The sequence below is a fragment of the Pristiophorus japonicus genome, chromosome 1 (assembly GCF_044704955.1).
Source record: "Pristiophorus japonicus isolate sPriJap1 chromosome 1, sPriJap1.hap1, whole genome shotgun sequence".
Classification (NCBI taxonomy): Eukaryota; Metazoa; Chordata; class Chondrichthyes; family Pristiophoridae; genus Pristiophorus; species Pristiophorus japonicus.
In genome coordinates, this window is record NC_091977.1 from 372,621,176 (window position 1) to 372,648,204 (window position 27,029).

Here is a 27,029-nt window from a genome sequence, read left to right on the forward strand (position 1 = left end):
CACGGAGACATGGGGACACGGAGACACGGAGACATGGAGACAATGTGACACTGAGACACAGGGACACGGAGACACGGGGACACGGGGACAATGGGACACTGAGACATGTAGACATTAGGATGCTGGGACAGTGGGACACTGAGACACGGGGACACGAGGACACGGAGACACGGGGACAATGGGACACAGACACTGGGACACGGAGACACGGAGACACGGAAACAATGGGACACTGAGACACTGGGACACTGGGACACTGGGACATGGAGACACGGAAACATGGAGACACGGGGACAATGGGACACTGAGACACTGGGACACTGGGACACGGAGACACGGAGACACGGGGACAATGGGACACTGAGACACTGGGACACTGGGACACGGAGACATGGAGACACTAGGACGCTGGGACAATGGGACACGGAGACACGGGGACACAGAGACAGGGGACAATGGGACACTGAGACATGGTGACACGTGGACACGGAGACACGGAGACACGGGGACATGGGGACAATGGGGCACGGAGACACGGAGACGCGGAGACACGGGGACACGGGGACAATGGGACACGGAGACACGGAGACACGGGGACATGGGGACAATGGGACACTCAGACACGGAGACACGGGGACAATGGGGCACTGAGACGCGGGGACACGGAGACACGGAGACACGGAGACACGGGGACACGGGGACAATGGGACACTGAGACACGGGGACATGGAGACACGGAGACACGGGGACAATGGGACACTGAGACACGGAGACATGGAGACACTAGGATGCTGGGACAATGGGACACGGAGACACGGGGACACGGAAACACAGTGACACGGGGACACGGGGACAATGGGACACTGGGATACTGGGACACGGGGACATGGGGACAATGGGACACGGAGACACGGGGACACAGAGACACGGGGACACGGGGACAATGGGACACTGAGACACGGAGACACGGGGACAATGGGGCACTGAGACACGGAGACACGGAGACACGGAGACACGGGGACACAGGGACAATGGGACACTGAGACACGGGGACACGGAGACACGGAGACACGGGGACAATGGGACACTGAGACACGGAGACATGGAGACACTAGGATGCTGGGACAATGGGACACGGAGACACGGGGACACGGAGACACGGGACAATGGGACACAGAGGCACGGGGACACGGGGACATGGGGAGAATGGGACACGGAGACACGGGGACACGGAGACACGGAGACGCGGGGACACAGGGACAATGGGACACGGAGAAACGGAGACACGGGGACACGGGGACAATAGGACACATAGACAGACAGAGACACGGGAACACGGGGACACGGGGACAATGGGACACGGAGACACGGGGACACTGAGACACAGAGACACGGGGACACGGGGACAATGGGACACTGGGACACTGGGACCCGGGGACATGAGGACAATGGGACACGGAGACATGGAGACATTAGGATGCTGGGACAATGGGACACTGAGACACGGGGACACGGAGACACGGAGACACGGATACACGGGACACTGAGACACGGGGACACGGAGACACGGAGACACGGGGACAATGGGACACGGAGACACGGGGACACGGGGACACGGGGACAATGGGACACGGAGACACAGAGACACGGGGACACGGGGACAATGGGACACTGAGACACGGAGACACGGGGACAATGGGGCACTGAGACACGGAGACACGGTGACACGGAGACACGGGGACACAGGGACAATGGGACACTGAGACACGGGGACACGGAGACACGGAGACACGGGGACAATGGGACACTGAGACACGGAGACATGGAGACACTAGGATGCTGGGACAATGGGACACGGAGACACGGGGACACGGTACACGGGACAATGGGACACGGAGGCACGGGGAAACGGGGACACGGGGGCACGGAGACACGGAGACACGGGGACACGGTGACAATGGGACACTGGGACACTGGGACACGGGGACATGGGTAGAATGGGACACGGAGACACGGGGACACGGAGACACGGAGACACGGGGACACGGGGACAATGGGACACGGAGAAACGGAGACACGGGGACACGGGGACAATAGGACACTGAGACACGGAGACATGGGGACTCTAGGATGCTGGGACAATGAGACACGGAGACACGGGGACACGGAGACACGGAGACACGGGGACACGGGGACAATGGGACACTGAGACACGGAGACATGGCGACACGAGGATGCTGGGACAATGGGACACGGAGACACGGGGACACGGAGACACGGAGACAATGGGACACGGAGGCACGGGGACACGGGGACACGGGCACACGGAGACACAGAGACACGGGGACACGGGGACAATGGGACACTGGGACACTGGGACACGGGGACATGGGGACAATGGGTCACGGAGACACGGGGACACGGAGACACGGGGACACGGGGACACGGAGACAATGGGATACGGAGACAATGGGACACGGGGACACGGGGGCATGGAGACACAGAGACACGGGGACACGGGGACAATGGGACACTGAGACACTGGGACACGGGGACATGGGGACAATGGAATACGGAGACATGGGGACACGGAGACACGGAGACACGGGGACACGGAGACACTGGGACACGGAGACATGGAGACATGGGAACACGGGGACACGGAGACACGGGGACACGGGGACACGGAGACAATGGGACACGGAGACACGGAGACACGAAACAGAGAGACACAGAGACACAGGGACACTGGGACACTGGGACAGAGGGAGACACTGGGACACAGGGAGACACTAGGACACTGGGACACTGGGACACTGAGACACTGGGACACAGAGACACGGGGACACGGGGACAATGGGACACAGACACGGAGACACGGGGACACGGGGACAATGGGACACGGAGACACGGAGACACGGGGACACGGGGACAATGGGACACTGAGACAAGGAGACATGGAGACATTAGGATGCTGGGACAATGGGATACTGAGACACGGAGACACGGGGACAATGGGGCACTGAGGCACGGAGACACGGAGACACGGAGACACGGGGAAACGGGGACAATGGGACACTGAGACACGGGGACACGGAGACACGGAGACACGGGGACAATGGGACACTGAGACACGGAGACACGGGGACAATGGGGCACTGAGACACGGAGACACGGAGACACGGAGACACGGGGAAACGGGGACAATGGGACATTGAGACACGGGGACACGGAGACACGGAGACACGGGGACAATGGGACACTGAGACACGGAGACATGGAGACACTAGGATGCTGGGACAATGGGACACGGAGACACGGGGATACGGAGACACAGAGACAATGGGACATGGAGGCACGGGGACACGGGCACACGGGGACAATGGGACATGGAGACACGGAGACACGGAGACACGGGGACACGGAGACATGGAGACATGGAGACATGGAGACACGGGGACAATGGGAAACTGAGACACGGAGACACAGGGACTTAGGGACACTGAGACACCGGGACACTGGGACACGGAGACATGGAGACACTAGGACGCTGGGACAATGGGACATGGAGACACGGAGACAGGGGACAATGGGACACTGAGACACGGAGACACGGGGACACAGAGACATGGACACACAGGGACATGGAGACACGGATACACAGAGGCACGGAGACACGGAGACAAAGGGGCACTGAGACAGGGAGACACGGAGACACGAAACAGAGAGTCACAGAGACACAGGGACACTGGGACACTGGGACAGAGGGAGACACTGGGACACAGGGAGACACTAGGACACTGGGACACTGGGACACTGAGACACTGGGACACAGAGACACTCGGACACTGGGACAATAGGACACTGAGACACTGGGACACTGAGACACTGAGACACAGAGACAAGGAGACACTAGGGCACTGGGACTCTAGGACACTGGGATACTGGGACACTGAGACACAGAGACACGGAGACACGGAGACACGAGACACGGAGACACGGGGACACGGCGACACGGGGACACGGGGACACGGGGACACGGAGACACGGGGACACGAGACACGGAGACACGGGGACACGGGGACATGGGGACATGGAGACACGGAGACACGGGGACATGGGGACACTGAGACATGGAGACATTAGGGTGCTGGGAAAATGGGACACTGAGACACTGGGACACGGAGACACGGGGACATGGGGACACGGGGACACGGAGACACGGAGACACGAGACACGGAGACACGGAGACACGGGGACACGGGGACAAAGGGACACGGAGACACGGGGACACGGGGACACTGACACATGGAGACATTAGGATGCTGGGAAAATGGGACACTGAGACACTGAGACACGGGGACACGGAGACACGGATACACGGATACACGGAGACACGGGGACAATGGGACACTGGGACACGGAGACACTAGGATGCTGGGACAATGGGACACGACGACACGGGGACACGGAGGCACGTAGACAATGGGACACGGAGGCACGGGGACATTGGGACACTGGGACACTGGGACCCGGGGACATGGGGACAATGGGACACGGAGACACGGGGACACGGAGACACGAGGACACGGGGACACGGGGACAATGGGACACTGGGACACTGGGACCCGGGGACATGGGGACAATGGGACACGGAGACACGGGGACACGGAGACACGGGGACACGGGGACACGGAGACAATGCGACACATAGAGACACAGAGACACGGGAACACGGGGACACGGGGACAATGGGACACGGAGACACGGGGACATGGAGACACAGAGACACGGGGACACGGGGACAATGGGACACTGGGACACTGGGACCCGGGGACATGAGGACAATGGGACACGGAGACATGGAGACATTAGGATGCTGGGAAAATGGGACACTGAGACACGGGGACACGGAGACACGGAGACACGGATACACGGGACACTGAGACACGGGGATACGGAGACACGGGGACACGGGGACACGGGGACATGGAGTCACAGAGACACGGAGACACGAGACATGGAGACACGGGGACAAAGGAAAAAGGGGACACGGAGACACGGAGACACGGAGACAATGGGACACTGAGACACGGGGACACGGAGACACGGGGACACGGGGACAATGGGACACTGAGACACGTAGACATTAGGAAGCTGGGACAATGGGACACTGAGACACGGGGACACGGGGACACGGAGACACGGGGACAATGGGACACAGACACTGTAACACGGAGACACGGAGACACGGAAACAATGGGACACTGAGACACTGGGACACTGGGACACTGGGACACTGGGACATGGAGACACGGAAACACGGAGACACGGGGACAATGGGACACTGAGACACTGGGACACTGGGACACGGAGACACGGAGACACGGGGACAATGGGACACTGAGACACTGGGACACTGGGACACGGAGACATGGAGACACTAGAACGCTGGGACAATGGGACACGGAGACACGGGGACACAAAGACAGGGGACAATGGGACACTGAGACATGGTGACACGTGGACACGGAGACACGGAGACACGGGGACATGGGGACAATGGGGCACGGAGACACGGAGACGCGGAGACACGGGGACACGGGGACAATGGGACACGGAGACACGGAGACACGGGGACATGGGGACAATGGGACACTGAGACACGGAGACACGGGGACAATGGGGCACTGAGACATGGGGACACGGAGACACGGAGACACGGAGACACGGGGACACGGGGACAATGGGACACGGAGACACGGAGACACGGGGACATGGGGACAATGGGACACTGAGACATGGAGACACGGGGACAATGGGGCACTGAGACATGGGGACACGGAGACACGGAGACACGGAGACACGGGGACACGGGGACAATGGGACACTGAGACACGGGGACACGGAGACACGGAGACACGGGGACAATGGGACACTGAGACACGGAGACATGGAGACACTAGGATGCTGGGACAATGGGACACGGAGACACGGGGACACGGAGACACAGAGACACGGGGACACGGGGACAATGGGACACTGGGACACTGGGACACGGGGACATGGGGACAATGGGACACGGAGACACGGGGACACAGAGACACGGGGACACGGGGACACGGAGACAATTGGACACGGAGACACGGAGACACGAGACACGGAGACACGGGGACACGGGGACACGGAGACACGGAGACACGGGGACACGGGGACACGGGGACACGGGGACACTGAGACATGGAGACATTAGGATGCCGGGAAAATGGGACACTGAGACACGGGGACACGGGGACACGGGGACACAGGGACACGGAGACACGGATACACGGGACACTGAGACACGGGGATACGGAGACACGGGGACACGGGGACACGGGGACATGGAGTCACAGAGACACGAAGACACGAGACATGGAGACACGGGGACAGAGGAAAAAGGGGACACGGAGACACGGAGACACGGAAACAATGGGACACTGAGACACGGGGACACGGAGACACGGGGACACGGGGACAATGGGACACTGAGACACGTAGACATTAGGAAGCTGGGACAATGGGACACTGAGACACGGGGACACGGGGACACGGAGACACGGGGACAATGGGACACAGACACTGTAACACGGAGACACGGAGACACGGAAACAATGGGACACTGAGACACTGGGACACTGGGACACTGGGACACTGGGACATGGAGACACGGAAACACGGAGACACGGGGACAATGGGACACTGAGACACTGGGACACTGGGACACAGAGACATAGAGACACTAGGACGCTGGGACAATGGGACACGGAGACACAGGGACACTGGGACACGGAGACATGGAGACACTAGGACGCTGGGACAATGGGACACGGAGACACAGGGACACAGAGACAGGGGACAATGGGACACTGAGACATGGTGACACGTGGACACGGAGACACGGAGACACGGTGACACGGGGACAATGGGGCACAGAGACATGGAGACATGGAGACACGGGGACACGGGGACAATGGGACACGGAGACACGGAGACACGGGGACACGGGGACATGGGGACACGGAGACAGGGAGACACGGGGACACGGGGACACTGAGACATGGAGACATTAGGGTGCTGGGAAAATGGGACACTGAGACACGGGGACACGGAGACACGGGGACATGGGGACACGGGGACACGGAGACACGGAGACACGGAGACACGAGACACGGGAACACGAGACACAGAGACACGAGACACGGGGACATGGGGACACGTGGACATGGAGACACGAGACACGGAGACACGGGGACACGGGGACACGGGGACACGGAGACACGGGGACACGGGGACACGGGGACACGGAGACACGCGGACACTGAGACATGGAGACATTAGGATGCTGGGAAAATGGGACACTGCGGACACGGGGACACGGAGACACGGAGACACGAGACACGGAGACACGGAGACACGGGGAAACGGGGACACGGATACACGGAGACATGAGGACACGGAGACATGGGGACATGGAGACACGGAGACAATGGGACACTGAGACACGGGGACACGGAGACACGGGGACACGGGGACACGGAGACACAAGACACAGAGACATGGAGACATTCGGATGCTGGGACAATGGGACATGGAGACACGGGGACACGGGGACAATGGGACACTGAGACACGGAGACATGGAGACATTAGGATGCTGGGACAATGGAACACTGAGACACGGGGACACTGGGACACGGAGACACGGAGACACGAGACACGGAGACACGGAGACACAAGACACACAGAGACACAAGACACAGGGACACGGGGACACAGAGACACGGAGACACGGAGACACGAGACACGGAGACACGGGGACACGGGGACACGGGGACACAGGGACACGGAGACACGAGACACAGAGACACGGGGACACGGGGACACGGGGACACGGAGACACGGGGACACGGGGACACGGGGACACTGAGACATGGAGACATTAGGATGCTGGGAAAATGGGACAATGAGACACGGGGACACGGAGACACGGGGACATGGGGACATGGGGACATGGAGACACGGAGACACGAGACACGGAGACACGGAGACACGGGGACACGGGGACACGGAGACACGGAGACACGGGGACACGGGGACACGGGGACACTGAGACATGGAGACATTAGGATGCCGGGAAAATGGGACACTGAGACACGGGGACACGGAGACACGGATACACGGATACACGGAGACACGGGGACACGGAGACATGGGGACACGGAGACACGGAGACAATGGGACACTGAGACACGGGGATACAGAGACACGGGGACACGGGGACACGGGGACATGGAGTCACGGAGACACGGAGACACGAGACATGGAGACACGGGGACACGGGGACACGGAGACACGGAGACACGGAGACACGGAGACACGGAGACACGGGGACACAGGGACACGGAGACACGGGGACACGGAGACACAGAGACATGGAGACAATGGGACACTGAGACACGGGGACACGGAGACACGGGGACACGGAGACACGGGGACACGGAGACAATGGGACACTGAGACATGTAGACATTGGGATGCTGGGACAATGGGACACTGAGACACGGGGACACGAGGACACGGAGACACGGGGACAATGGGACACAGACACTGGGACACGGAGACATGGAGACACGGAAACAATGGGACACTGCGACACTGGGACACTGGGACACTGGGACATGGAGACACGGAAACACGGAGACACGGGGACAATGGGACACTGAGACACTGGGACACTGGGACACGGAGACACGGAGACACGGGGACAATGGGACACTGAGACACTGGGACACTGGGACACGGAGACATGGAGACACTAGGACGCTGGGACAATGGGACACGGAGACACGGGGACACAAAGACAGGGGACAATGGGACACTGAGACATGGTGACACGTGGACACGGAGACACGGAGACATGGGGACATGGGGACAATGGGACACGGAGACACGGAGACGCGGAGACACGGGGACACGGGGACAATGGGACACGGAGACACGGAGACACGGGGACATGGGGACAATGGGACACTGAGACACGGAGACACGGGGACAATGGGGCACTGAGACATGGGGACACGGAGACACGGAGACACGGAGACACGGGGACACGGGGACAATGGGACACTGAGACACGGGGACACGGAGACACGGAGACACGGGGACAATGGGACACTGAGACACGGAGACATGGAGACACTAGGATGCTGGGACAATGGGACACGGAGACACGGGGACACGGAGACACAGAGACACGGGGACACGGGGACAATGGGACACTGGGACACTGGGACACGGGGACATGGGGACAATGGGACACGGAGACACGGGGACACAGAGACACGGGGACACGGGGACACGGAGACAATTGGACATGGAGACACGGAGACACGAGACACGGAGACACGGGGACACGGGGACACGGAGACACGGAGACACGGGGACACGGGGACACGGGGACACGGGGACACTGAGACATGGAGACATTAGGATGCCGGGAAAATGGGACACTGAGACACGGGGACACGGGGACACTGGGACACAGGGACACGGAGACACGGATACACGGGACACTGAGACACGGGGATAGGGAGACACGGGGACACGGGGACACGGGGACATGGAGTCACAGAGACACGGAGACACGAGACATGGAGACACGGGGACAAAGGAAAAAGGGGACACGGAGACACGGAGACACGGAGACAATGGGACACTGAGACACGGGGACACGGAGACACGGGGACACGGGGACAATGGGACACGTAGACATTAGGAAGCTGGGACAATGGGACACTGAGACACGGGGACACGGTGACACGGGGACACGGAGACACGGGGACAATGGGACACAGACACTGTAACACGGAGACACGGAGACACGGAAACAATGGAACACTGAGACACTGGGACACTGGGACACTGGGACACTGGGACACGGAGACACGGAAACACGGAGACACGGGGACAATGGGACACTGAGACACTGGGACACTGGGACACAGAGACATGGAGACACTAGGACGCTGGGACAATGGGACACGGAGACACAGGGACACTGGGACACGGAGACATGGAGACACTAGGACGCTGGGACAATGGGACACGGAGACACAGGGACACAGAGACAGGGGACAATAGGACACTGAGACATGGTGACACGTGGACACGGAGACACGGAGACACGGTTACACGGGGACAATGGGGCACAGAGACATGGAGACATGGAGACACGGGGACACGGGGACAATGGGACACGGAGACACGGAGACACGGGGACACGGGGACATGGGGACACGGAGACAGGGAGACACGGTGACACGGGGACACTGAGACATGGAGACATTAAGGTGCTGGGAAAATGGGACACTGAGACACGGGGACACGGAGACACGGGGACATGGGGACACGGGGACACGGAGACACGGAGACACGGAGACACGAGACACGGGAACACGAGACACAGAGACACGAGACACGGGGACATGGGGACACGTGGACATGGAGACACGAGACACGGAGACACGGGGACACGGGGTCACGGGGACACGGAGACACGGGGACACGGGGACACGGGGACACGGAGACACGCGGACACGGGGACACGGAGACACGGAGACACGAGACACGGAGACACGGAGACATGGGGACACGGGGACACGGGGACATGGGGACACTGAGACATGGAGACATTAGGATGCTGGGAAAATGGGACACTGAGACACGGGGACACGGAGACACGGATACACGGAGACATGAGGACACGGAGACATGGGGACATGGAGACACGGAGACAATGGGACACTGAGACACGGGGACACGGAGACACGGGGACACGGGGACACGGAGACACAAGACACAGAGACATGGAGACATTCGGATGCTGGGACAATGGGACACGGAGACACGGGGACACGGGGACAATGGGACATTGAGACACGGAGACATGGAGACATTAGGATGCTGGGACAATGGAACACTGAGACACGGGGACACTGGGACACGGAGACACGGAGACACGAGACACGGAGACACGGAGACACAAGACACACAGAGACACAAGACACAGGGACACGGGGACACAGAGACACGGAGACACGGAGACACGAGACACGGAGACACGGGGACACGGGGACATGGGGACACAGGGACACGGAGACACGAGACACAGAGACACGGGGACACGGGGACACGGGGACACGGAGACACGGGGACACGGGGACACGGGGACACGGGGACACTGAGACATGGAGACATTAGGATGCTGGGAAAATGGGACAATGAGACACGGGGACACGGAGACACGGGGACATGGGGACATGGGGACATGGAGACATGGAGACACGAGACACGGAGACACGGAGACACGGGGACACGGGGACACGGAGACACGGAGACATGGGGACACGGGGACACGGGGACACTGAGACATGGAGACATTAGGATGCCGGGAAAATGGGACACTGAGACACGGGGACACGGAGACACGGATACACGGATACACGGAGACACGGGGACACGGAGACATGGGGACACGGAGACACGGAGACAATGGGACACTGAGACACGGGGATACGGAGACACGGGGACACGGGGACACGGGGACATGGAGTCACGGAGACACGGAGACACGAGACATGGAGACACGGGGACACGAGGACACGGAGACACGGAGACACGGAGACACGGAGACACGGAGACACGGGGACACAGGGACACGGAGACACGGGGACACGGAGACACAGAGACATGGAGACAATGGGACACTGAGACACGGGGACACGGAGACACGGGGACACGGAGACAATGGGACACTGAGACATGTAGACATTGGGATGCTGGGACAATGGGACACTGAGACACGGGGACACGAGGACACGGAGACACGGGGACAATGGGACACAGACACTGGGACACGGAGACATGGAGACACGGAAACAATGGGACACTGAGACACTGGGACACTGGGACACTGGGACATGGAGACACGGAAACACGGAGACACGGGGACAATGGGACACTGAGACACTGGGACACTGGGACACGGAGACACGGAGACACGGGGACAATGGGACACTGAGACACTGGGACACTGGGACACGGAGACATGGAGACCTACTAGGACGCTGGGACAATGGGACATGGAGACACGGGGACACAAAGACAGGGGACAATGGGACACTGAGACATGGTGACACGTGGACACGGAGACACGGAGACACGGGGACATGGGGACAATGGGGCACGGAGACACGGAGACGCGGAGACACGGGGACACGGGGACAATGGGACACGGAGACACGGAGACACGGGGACATGGGGACAATGGGACACTGAGACATGGAGACACGGGGACAATGGGGCACTGAGACACGGAGACATGGAGACACTAGGATGCTGGGACAATGGGACACGGAGACACGGGGACACGGAGACACAGAGACACGGGGACACGGGGACAATGGGACACTGGGACACTGGGACACGGGGACATGGGGACAATGGGACACGGAGACACGGGGACACAGAGACACGGGGACACGGGGACACGGAGACAATTGGACACGGAGACACGGAGACACGAGACACGGAGACACGGGGACACGGGGACACGGAGACACGGAGACACGGGGACACGGGGACACGGGGACACGGGGACACTGAGACATGGAGACATTAGGATGCCGGGAAAATGGGACACTGAGACACGGGGACACGGGGACACGGGGACACAGGGACACGGAGACACGGATACACGGGACACTGAGACACGGGGATACGGAGACACGGGGACACGGGGACACGGGGACATGGAGTCACAGAGACACGAAGACACGAGACATGGAGACACGGGGACAAAGGAAAAAGGGGACATGGAGACACGGAGACACGGAAACAATGGGACACTGAGACACGGGGACACGGAGACACGGGGACACGGGGACAATGGGACACTGAGACACGTAGACATTAGGAAGCTGGGACAATGGGACACTGAGACACGGGGACACGGGGACACGGAGACACGGGGACAATGGGACACAGACACTGTAACACGGAGACACGGAGACACGGAAACAATGGGACACTGAGACACTGGGACACTGGGACACTGGGACACTGGGACATGGAGACACGGAAACACGGAGACACGGGGACAATGGGACACTGAGACACTGGGACACTGGGACACAGAGACATAGAGACACTAGGACGCTGGGACAATGGGACACGGAGACACAGGGACACTGGGACACGGAGACATGGAGACACTAGGACGCTGGGACAATGGGACACGGAGACACAGGGACACAGAGACAGGGGACAATGGGACACTGAGACATGGTGACACGTGGACACGGAGACACGGAGACACGGTGACACGGGGACAATGGGGCACAGAGACATGGAGACATGGAGACACGGGGACACGGGGACAATGGGACACGGAGACACGGAGACACGGGGACACGGGGACATGGGGACACGGAGACAGGGAGACACGGGGACACGGGGACACTGAGACATGGAGACATTAGGGTGCTGGGAAAATGGGACACTGAGACACGGGGACACGGAGACACGGGGACATGGGGACACGGGGACACGGAGACACGGAGACACGGAGACACGAGACACGGGAACACGAGACACAGAGACACGAGACACGGGGACATGGGGACACGTGGACATGGAGACACGAGACACGGAGACACGGGGACACGGGGACACGGGGACACGGAGACACGGGGACACGGGGACACGGGGACACGGAGACACGCGGACACGGGGACACGGAGACACGGAGACACGAGACACGGAGACACGGAGACATGGGGACACGGGGACACGGGGACATGGGGACACTGAGACATGGAGACATTAGGATGCTGGGAAAATGGGACACTGAGACACGGGGACACGGAGACACGGATACACGGAGACATGAGGACACGGAGACATGGGGACATGGAGACACGGAGACAATGGGACACTGAGACACGGGGACACGGAGACACGGGGACACGGGGACACGGAGACACAAGACACAGAGACATGGAGACATTCGGATGCTGGGACAATGGGACATGGAGACACGGGGACACGGGGACAATGGGACACTGAGACACGGAGACATGGAGACATTAGGATGCTGGGACAATGGAACACTGAGACACGGGGACACTGGGACACGGAGACACGGAGACACGAGACACGGAGACACGGAGACACAAGACACACAGAGACACAAGACACAGGGACACGGGGACACAGAGACACGGAGACACGGAGACACGAGACACGGAGACACGGGGACACGGGGACACGGGGACACAGGGACACGGAGACACGAGACACAGAGACACGGGGACACGGGGACACGGGGACACGGAGACACGGGGACACGGGGACACGGGGACACTGAGACATGGAGACATTAGGATGCTGGGAAAATGGGACAATGAGACACGGGGACACGGAGACACGGGGACATGGGGACATGGGGACATGGAGACACGGAGACACGAGACACGGAGACACGGGGACACGGGGACACGGGGACACTGAGACATGGAGACATTAGGATGCCGGGAAAATGGGACACTGAGACACGGGGACACGGAGACACGGATACACGGATACACGGAGACACGGGGACACGGAGACATGGGGACACGGAGACACGGAGACAATGGGACACTGAGACACGGGGATACAGAGACACGGGGACACGGGGACACGGGGACATGGAGTCACGGAGACACGGAGACACGAGACATGGAGACACGGGGACACGGGGACACGGAGACACGGAGACACGGAGACACGGAGACACGGAGACACGGGGACACAGGGACACGGAGACACGGGGACACGGAGACACAGAGACATGGAGACAATGGGACACTGAGACACGGGGACACGGAGACACGGGGACACGGAGACAATGGGACACTGAGACATGTAGACATTGGGATGCTGGGACAATGGGACACTGAGACACGGGGACACGAGGACACGGAGACACGGGGACAATGGGACACAGACACTGGGACACGGAGACATGGAGACACGGAAACAATGGGACACTGCGACACTGGGACACTGGGACACTGGGACATGGAGACACGGAAACACGGAGACACGGGGACAATGGGACACTGAGACACTGGGACACTGGGACACGGAGACACGGAGACACGGGGACAATGGGACACTGAGACACTGGGACACTGGGACACGGAGACATGGAGACACTAGGACGCTGGGACAATGGGACACGGAGACACGGGGACACAAAGACAGGGGACAATGGGACACTGAGACATGGTGACACGTGGACACGGAGACACGGAGACATGGGGACATGGGGACAATGGGACACGGAGACACGGAGACGCGGAGACACGGGGACACGGGGACAATGGGACACGGAGACACGGAGACACGGGGACATGGGGACAATGGGACACTGAGACACGGAGACACGGGGACAATGGGGCACTGAGACATGGGGACACGGAGACACGGAGACACGGAGACACGGGGACACGGGGACAATGGGACACTGAGACACGGGGACACGGAGACACGGAGACACGGGGACAATGGGACACTGAGACACGGAGACATGGAGACACTAGGATGCTGGGACAATGGGACACGGAGACACGGGGACACGGAGACACAGAGACACGGGGACACGGGGACAATGGGACACTGGGACACTGGGACACGGGGACATGGGGACAATGGGACACGGAGACACGGGGACACAGAGACACGGGGACACGGGGACACGGAGACAATTGGACATGGAGACACGGAGACACGAGACACGGAGACACGGGGACACGGGGACACGGAGACACGGAGACACGGGGACACGGGGACACGGGGACACGGGGACACTGAGACATGGAGACATTAGGATGCCGGGAAAATGGGACACTGAGACACGGGGACACGGGGACACTGGGACACAGGGACACGGAGACACGGATACACGGGACACTGAGACACGGGGATAGGGAGACACGGGGACACGGGGACACGGGGACATGGAGTCACAGAGACACGGAGACACGAGACATGGAGACACGGGGACAAAGGAAAAAGGGGACACGGAGACACGGAGACACGGAGACAATGGGACACTGAGACACGGGGACACGGAGACACGGGGACACGGGGACAATGGGACACGTAGACATTAGGAAGCTGGGACAATGGGACACTGAGACACGGGGACACGGTGACACGGGGACACGGAGACACGGGGACAATGGGACACAGACACTGTAACACGGAGACACGGAGACACGGAAACAATGGAACACTGAGACACTGGGACACTGGGACACTGGGACACTGGGACACGGAGACACGGAAACACGGAGACACGGGGACAATGGGACACTGAGACACTGGGACACTGGGACACAGAGACATGGAGACACTAGGACGCTGGGACAATGGGACACGGAGACACAGGGACACTGGGACACGGAGACATGGAGACACTAGGACGCTGGGACAATGGGACACGGAGACACAGGGACACAGAGACAGGGGACAATGGGACACTGAGACATGGTGACACGTGGACACGGAGACACGGAGACACGGTTACACGGGGACAATGGGGCACAGAGACATGGAGACATGGAGACACGGGGACACGGGGACAATGGGACACGGAGACACGGAGACACGGGGACACGGGGACATGGGGACACGGAGACAGGGAGACACGGTGACACGGGGACACTGAGACATGGAGACATTAAGGTGCTGGGAAAATGGGACACTGAGACACGGGGACACGGAGACACGGGGACATGGGGACACGGGGACACGGAGACACGGAGACACGGAGACACGAGACACGGGAACACGAGACACAGAGACACGAGACACGGGGACATGGGGACACGTGGACATGGAGACACGAGACACGGAGACACGGGGACACGGGGTCACGGGGACACGGAGACACGGGGACACGGGGACACGGGGACACGGAGACACGCGGACACGGGGACACGGAGACACGGAGACACGAGACACGGAGACACGGAGACATGGGGACACGGGGACACGGGGACATGGGGACACTGAGACATGGAGACATTAGGATGCTGGGAAAATGGGACACTGAGACACGGGGACACGGAGACACGGATACACGGAGACATGAGGACACGGAGACATGGGGACATGGAGACACGGAGACAATGGGACACTGAGACACGGGGACACGGAGACACGGGGACACGGGGACACGGAGACACAAGACACAGAGACATGGAGACATTCGGATGCTGGGACAATGGGACACGGAGACACGGGGACACGGGGACAATGGGACATTGAGACACGGAGACATGGAGACATTAGGATGCTGGGACAATGGAACACTGAGACACGGGGACACTGGGACACGGAGACACGGAGACACGAGACACGGAGACACGGAGACACAAGACACACAGAGACACAAGACACAGGGACACGGGGACACAGAGACACGGAGACACGGAGACACGAGACACGGAGACACGGGGACACGGGGACATGGGGACACAGGGACACGGAGACACGAGACACAGAGACACGGGGACACGGGGACACGGGGACACGGAGACACGGGGACACGGGGACACGGGGACACGGGGACACTGAGACATGGAGACATTAGGATGCTGGGAAAATGGGACAATGAGACACGGGGACACGGAGACACGGGGACATGGGGACATGGGGACATGGAGACATGGAGACACGAGACACGGAGACACGGAGACACGGGGACACGGGGACACGGAGACACGGAGACATGGGGACACGGGGACACGGGGACACTGAGACATGGAGACATTAGGATGCCGGGAAAATGGGACACTGAGACACGGGGACACGGAGACACGGATACACGGATACACGGAGACACGGGGACACGGAGACATGGGGACACGGAGACACGGAGACAATGGGACACTGAGACACGGGGATACGGAGACACGGGGACACGGGGACACGGGGACATGGAGTCACGGAGACACGGAGACACGAGACATGGAGACACGGGGACACGAGGACACGGAGACACGGAGACACGGAGACACGGAGACACGGAGACACGGGGACACAGGGACACGGAGACACGGGGACACGGAGACACAGAGACATGGAGACAATGGGACACTGAGACACGGGGACACGGAGACACGGGGACACGGAGACAATGGGACACTGAGACATGTAGACATTGGGATGCTGGGACAATGGGACACTGAGACACGGGGACACGAGGACACGGAGACACGGGGACAATGGGACACAGACACTGGGACACGGAGACATGGAGACACGGAAACAATGGGACACTGAGACACTGGGACACTGGGACACTGGGACATGGAGACACGGAAACACGGAGACACGGGGACAATGGGACACTGAGACACTGGGACACTGGGACACGGAGACACGGAGACACGGGGACAATGGGACACTGAGACACTGGGACACTGGGACACGGAGACATGGAGACCTACTAGGACGCTGGGACAATGGGACATGGAGACACGGGGACACAAAGACAGGGGACAATGGGACACTGAGACATGGTGACACGTGGACACGGAGACACGGAGACACGGGGACATGGGGACAATGGGGCACGGAGACACGGAGACGCGGAGACACGGGGACACGGGGACAATGGGACACGGAGACACGGAGACACGGGGACATGGGGACAATGGGACACTGAGACATGGAGACACGGGGACAATGGGGCACTGAGACACGGAGACATGGAGACACTAGGATGCTGGGACAATGGGACACGGAGACACGGGGACACGGAGACACAGAGACACGGGGACACGGGGACAATGGGACACTGGGACACTGGGACACGGGGACATGGGGACAATGGGACACGGAGACACGGGGACACAGAGACACGGGGACACGGGGACACGGAGACAATTGGACACGGAGACACGGAGACACGAGACACGGAGACACGGGGACACGGGGACACGGAGACACGGAGACACGGGGACACGGGGACACGGGGACACGGGGACACTGAGACATGGAGACATTAGGATGCCGGGAAAATGGGACACTGAGACACGGGGACACGGGGACACGGGGACACAGGGACACGGAGACACGGATACACGGGACACTGAGACACGGGGATACGGAGACACGGGGACACGGGGACACGGGGACATGGAGTCACAGAGACACGAAGACACGAGACATGGAGACACGGGGACAAAGGAAAAAGGGGACACGGAGACACGGAGACACGGAAACAATGGGACACTGAGACACGGGGACACGGAGACACGGGGACACGGGGACAATGGGACACTGAGACACGTAGACATTAGGAAGCTGGGACAATGGGACACTGAGACACGGGGACACGGGGACACGGAGACACGGGGACAATGGGACACAGACACTGTAACACGGAGACACGGAGACACGGAAACAATGGGACACTGAGACACTGGGACACTGGGACACTGGGACACTGGGACATGGAGACACGGAAACACGGAGACACGGGGACAATGGGACACTGAGACACTGGGACACTGGGACACAGAGACATAGAGACACTAGGACGCTGGGACAATGGGACACGGAGACACAGGGACACTGGGACACGGAGACATGGAGACACTAGGACGCTGGGACAATGGGACACGGAGACACAGGGACACAGAGACAGGGGACAATGGGACACTGAGACATGGTGACACGTGGACACGGAGACACGGAGACACGGTGACACGGGGACAATGGGGCACAGAGACATGGAGACATGGAGACACGGGGACACGGGGACAATGGGACACGGAGACACGGAGACACGGGGACACGGGGACATGGGGACACGGAGACAGGGAGACACGGGGACACGGGGACACTGAGACATGGAGACATTAGGGTGCTGGGAAAATGGGACACTGAGACACGGGGACACGGAGACACGGGGACATGGGGACACGGGGACACGGAGACACGGAGACACGGAGACACGAGACACGGGAACACGAGACACAGAGACACGAGACACGGGGACATGGGGACACGTGGACATGGAGACACGAGACACGGAGACACGGGGACACGGGGACACGGGGACACGGAGACACGGGGACACGGGGACACGGGGACACGGAGACACGCGGACACGGGGACACGGAGACACGGAGACACGAGACACGGAGACACGGAGACATGGGGACACGGGGACACGGGGACATGGGGACACTGAGACATGGAGACATTAGGATGCTGGGAAAATGGGACACTGAGACACGGGGACACGGAGACACGGATACACGGAGACATGAGGACACGGAGACATGGGGACATGGAGACACGGAGACAATGGGACACTGAGACACGGGGACACGGAGACACGGGGACACGGGGACACGGAGACACAAGACACAGAGACATGGAGACATTCGGATGCTGGGACAATGGGACATGGAGACACGGGGACACGGGGACAATGGGACACTGAGACACGGAGACATGGAGACATTAGGATGCTGGGACAATGGAACACTGAGACACGGGGACACTGGGACACGGAGACACGGAGACACGAGACACGGAGACACGGAGACACAAGACACACAGAGACACAAGACACAGGGACACGGGGACACAGAGACACGGAGACACGGAGACACGAGACACGGAGACACGGGGACACGGGGACACGGGGACACAGGGACACGGAGACACGAGACACAGAGACACGGGGACACGGGGACACGGGGACACGGAGACACGGGGACACGGGGACACTGAGACATGGAGACATTAGGATGCTGGGAAAATGGGACAATGAGACACGGGGACACGGAGACACGGGGACATGGGGACATGGGGACATGGAGACACGGAGACACGAGACACGGAGACACGGAGACACGGGGACACGGGGACACGGAGACACGGAGACACGGGGACACGGGGACACGGGGACACTGAGACATGGAGACATTAGGATGCCGGGAAAATGGGACACTGAGACACGGGGACACGGAGACACGGATACACGGATACACGGAGACACGGGGACACGGAGACATGGGGACACGGAGACACGGAGACAATGGGACACTGAGACACGGGGATACAGAGACACGGGGACACGGGGACACGGGGACATGGAGTCACGGAGACATGGAGACACGAGACATGGAGACACGGGGACACGGGGACACGGAGACACGGAGACACGGAGACACGGAGACACGGAGACACGGGGACACAGGGACACGGAGACACGGGGACACGGAGACACAGAGACATGGAGACAATGGGACACTGAGACACGGGGACACGGAGACACGGGGACACGGAGACAATGGGACACTGAGACATGTAGACATTGGGATGCTGGGACAATGGGACACTGAGACACGGGGACACGAGGACACGGAGACACGGGGACAATGGGACACAGACACTGGGACACGGAGACATGGAGACACGGAAACAATGGGACACTGCGACACTGGGACACTGGGACACTGGGACATGGAGACACGGAAACACGGAGACACGGGGACAATGGGACACTGAGACACTGGGACACTGGGACACGGAGACACGGAGACACGGGGACAATGGGACACTGAGACACTGGGACACTGGGACACGGAGACATGGAGACACTAGGACGCTGGGACAATGGGACACGGAGACACGGGGACACAAAGACAGGGGACAATGGGACACTGAGACATGGTGACACGTGGACACGGAGACACGGAGACATGGGGACATGGGGACAATGGGACACGGAGACACGGAGACGCGGAGACACGGGGACACGGGGACAATGGGACACGGAGACACGGAGACACGGGGACATGGGGACAATGGGACACTGAGACACGGAGACACGGGGACAATGGGGCACTGAGACATGGGGACACGGAGACACGGAGACACGGAGACACGGGGACACGGGGACAATGGGACACTGAGACACGGGGACACGGAGACACGGAGACACGGGGACAATGGGACACTGAGACACGGAGACATGGAGACACTAGGATGCTGGGACAATGGGACACGGAGACACGGGGACACGGAGACACAGAGACACGGGGACACGGGGACAATGGGACACTGGGACACTGGGACACGGGGACATGGGGACAATGGGACACGGAGACACGGGGACACAGAGACACGGGGACACGGGGACACGGAGACAATTGGACATGGAGACACGGAGACACGAGACACGGAGACACGGGGACACGGGGACACGGAGACACGGAGACACGGGGACACGGGGACACGGGGACACGGGGACACTGAGACATGGAGACATTAGGATGCCGGGAAAATGGGACACTGAGACACGGGGACACGGGGACACTGGGACACAGGGACACGGAGACACGGATACACGGGACACTGAGACACGGGGATAGGGAGACACGGGGACACGGGGACACGGGGACATGGAGTCACAGAGACACGGAGACACGAGACATGGAGACACGGGGACAAAGGAAAAAGGGGACACGGAGACACGGAGACACGGAGACAATGGGACACTGAGACACGGGGACACGGAGACACGGGGACACGGGGACAATGGGACACGTAGACATTAGGAAGCTGGGACAATGGGACACTGAGACACGGGGACACGGTGACACGGGGACACGGAGACACGGGGACAATGGGACACAGACACTGTAACACGGAGACACGGAGACACGGAAACAATGGAACACTGAGACACTGGGACACTGGGACACAGAGACATGGAGACACTAGGACGCTGGGACAATGGGACACGGAGACACAGGGACACTGGGACACGGAGACATGGAGACACTAGGACGCTGGGACAATGGGACACGGAGACACAGGGACACAGAGACAGGGGACAATGGGACACTGAGACATGGTGACACGTGGACACGGAGACACGGAGACACGGTTACACGGGGACAATGGGGCACAGAGACATGGAGACATGGAGACACGGGGACACGGGGACAATGGGACACGGAGACACGGAGACACGGGGACACGGGGACATGGGGACACGGAGACAGGGAGACACGGTGACACGGGGACACTGAGACATGGAGACATTAAGGTGCTGGGAAAATGGGACACTGAGACACGGGGACACGGAGACACGGGGACATGGGGACACGGGGACACGGAGACACGGAGACACGGAGACACGAGACACGGGAACACGAGACACAGAGACACGAGACACGGGGACATGGGGACACGTGGACATGGAGACACGAGACACGGAGACACGGGGACACGGGGTCACGGGGACACGGAGACACGGGGACACGGGGACACGGGGACACGGAGACACGCGGACACGGGGACACGGAGACACGGAGACACGAGACACGGAGACACGGAGACATGGGGACACGGGGACACGGGGACATGGGGACACTGAGACATGGAGACATTAGGATGCTGGGAAAATGGGACACTGAGACACGGGGACACGGAGACACGGATACACGGAGACATGAGGACACGGAGACATGGGGACATGGAGACACGGAGACAATGGGACACTGAGACACGGGGACACGGAGACACGGGGACACGGGGACACGGAGACACAAGACACAGAGACATGGAGACATTCGGATGCTGGGACAATGGGACACGGAGACACGGGGACACGGGGACAATGGGACATTGAGACACGGAGACATGGAGACATTAGGATGCTGGGACAATGGAACACTGAGACACGGGGACACTGGGACACGGAGACACGGAGACACGAGACACGGAGACACGGAGACACAAGACACACAGAGACACAAGACACAGGGACACGGGGACACAGAGACACGGAGACACGGAGACACGAGACACGGAGACACGGGGACACGGGGACATGGGGACACAGGGACACGGAGACACGAGACACAGAGACACGGGGACACGGGGACACGGGGACACGGAGACACGGGGACACGGGGACACGGGGACACGGGGACACTGAGACATGGAGACATTAGGATGCTGGGAAAATGGGACAATGAGACACGGGGACACGGAGACACGGGGACATGGGGACATGGGGACATGGAGACATGGAGACACGAGACACGGAGACACGGAGACACGGGGACACGGGGACACGGAGACACGGAGACATGGGGACACGGGGACACGGGGACACTGAGACATGGAGACATTAGGATGCCGGGAAAATGGGACACTGAGACACGGGGACACGGAGACACGGATACACGGATACACGGAGACACGGGGACACGGAGACATGGGGACACGGAGACACGGAGACAATGGGACACTGAGACACGGGGATACGGAGACACGGGGACACGGGGACACGGGGACATGGAGTCACGGAGACACGGAGACACGAGACATGGAGACACGGGGACACGAGGACACGGAGACACGGAGACACGGAGACACGGAGACACGGAGACACGGGGACACAGGGACACGGAGACACGGGGACACGGAGACACAGAGACATGGAGACAATGGGACACTGAGACACGGGGACACGGAGACACGGGGACACGGAGACAATGGGACACTGAGACATGTAGACATTGGGATGCTGGGACAATGGGACACTGAGACACGGGGACACGAGGACACGGAGACACGGGGACAATGGGACACAGACACTGGGACACGGAGACATGGAGACACGGAAACAATGGGACACTGAGACACTGGGACACTGGGACACTGGGACATGGAGACACGGAAACACGGAGACACGGGGACAATGGGACACTGAGACACTGGGACACTGGGACACGGAGACACGGAGACACGGGGACAATGGGACACTGAGACACTGGGACACTGGGACACGGAGACATGGAGACCTACTAGGACGCTGGGACAATGGGACATGGAGACACGGGGACACAAAGACAGGGGACAATGGGACACTGAGACATGGTGACACGTGGACACGGAGACACGGAGACACGGGGACATGGGGACAATGGGGCACGGAGACACGGAGACGCGGAGACACGGGGACACGGGGACAATGGGACACGGAGACACGGAGACACGGGGACATGGGGACAATGGGACACTGAGACATGGAGACACGGGGACAATGGGGCACTGAGACATGGGGACACGGAGACACGGAGACACGGAGACACGGGGACACGGGGACAATGGGACACTGAGACACGGGGACACGGAGACACGGAGACACGGGGACAATGGGACACTGAGACACGGAGACATGGAGACACTAGGATGCTGGGACAATGGGACACGGAGACACGGGGACACGGAGACACAGAGACACGGGGACACGGGGACAATGGGACACTGGGACACTGGGACACGGGGACATGGGGACAATGGGACACGGAGACACGGGGACACAGAGACACGGGGACACGGGGACACGGAGACAATTGGACACGGAGACACGGAGACACGAGACACGGAGACACGGGGACACGGGGACACGGAGACACGGAGACACGGGGACACGGGGACACGGGGACACGGGGACACTGAGACATGGAGACATTAGGATGCCGGGAAAATGGGACACTGAGACACGGGGACACGGGGACACGGGGACACAGGGACACGGAGACACGAGACACAGAGACACGGGGACACGGGGACACAGAGACACGGGGACACGGGGACACGGGGACACGGGGACACAGGGACACTGAGACATGGAGACATTAGGATGCTGGGAAAATGGGACAATGAGACACGGGGACACGGAGACATGGGGACACGGGGACATGGAGACACGGAGACACGAGACACGGAGACACGGAGACACGGGGACACGGGGACACGGAGACACGGAGACACGGGGACACGAGGACACGGGGACACGGGGACACTGAGACAGGGAGACACGGAGACACGAAACAGAGAGACACAGAGACACAGGGACACTGGGACACTGGGACAGAGGGAGACACTGGGACACAGGGAGACACTAGGACACTGGGACACTGGGACACTGAGACACTGGGACACAGAGACACTCGGACACTGGGACAATAGGACACTGAGACACTGGGACACTGAGACACTGAGACACAGAGACAAGGAGACCCTAGTGCACTGGGACTCTAGGACACTGGGATACTGGGACACTGAGACACGGAGACACGGAGACACGAGACACGGAGACACGGGGACACGGCGACACGGGGACACGGGGACACGGGGACACGGAGACACGGGGACACGAGACACGGAGACACGGGGACACGGGGACATGGGGACATGGAGACACGGAGACACGGGGACATGGGGACACTGAGACATGGAGACATTAGGGTGCTGGGAAAATGGGACACTGAGACACGGGGACACGGAGACACGGGGACATGGGGACACGGGGACACGGAGACACGGAGACACGGAGACACGAGACACGGGAACACGAGACACAGAGACACGAGACACGGGGACATGGGGACACGTGGACATGGAGACACGAGGCACGGAGACACGGGGACACGGGGACACGGGGACACGGAGACACGGGGACACGGGGACACGGGGACACGGAGACACGCGGACACGGGGACACGGAGACACGGAGACACGAGACACGGAGACACGGAGACATGGGGACACGGGGACACGGGGACATGGGGACACTGAGACATGGAGACATTAGGATGCTGGGAAAATGGGACACTGAGACACGGGGACACGGAGACACGGATACACGGAGACATGAGGACACGGAGACATGGGGACATGGAGACACGGAGACAATGGGACACTGAGACACGGGGACACGGAGACACGGGGACACGGGGACACGGAGACACAAGACACAGAGACATGGAGACATTCGGATGCTGGGACAATGGGACACGGAGACACGGGGACACGGGGACAATGGGACACTGA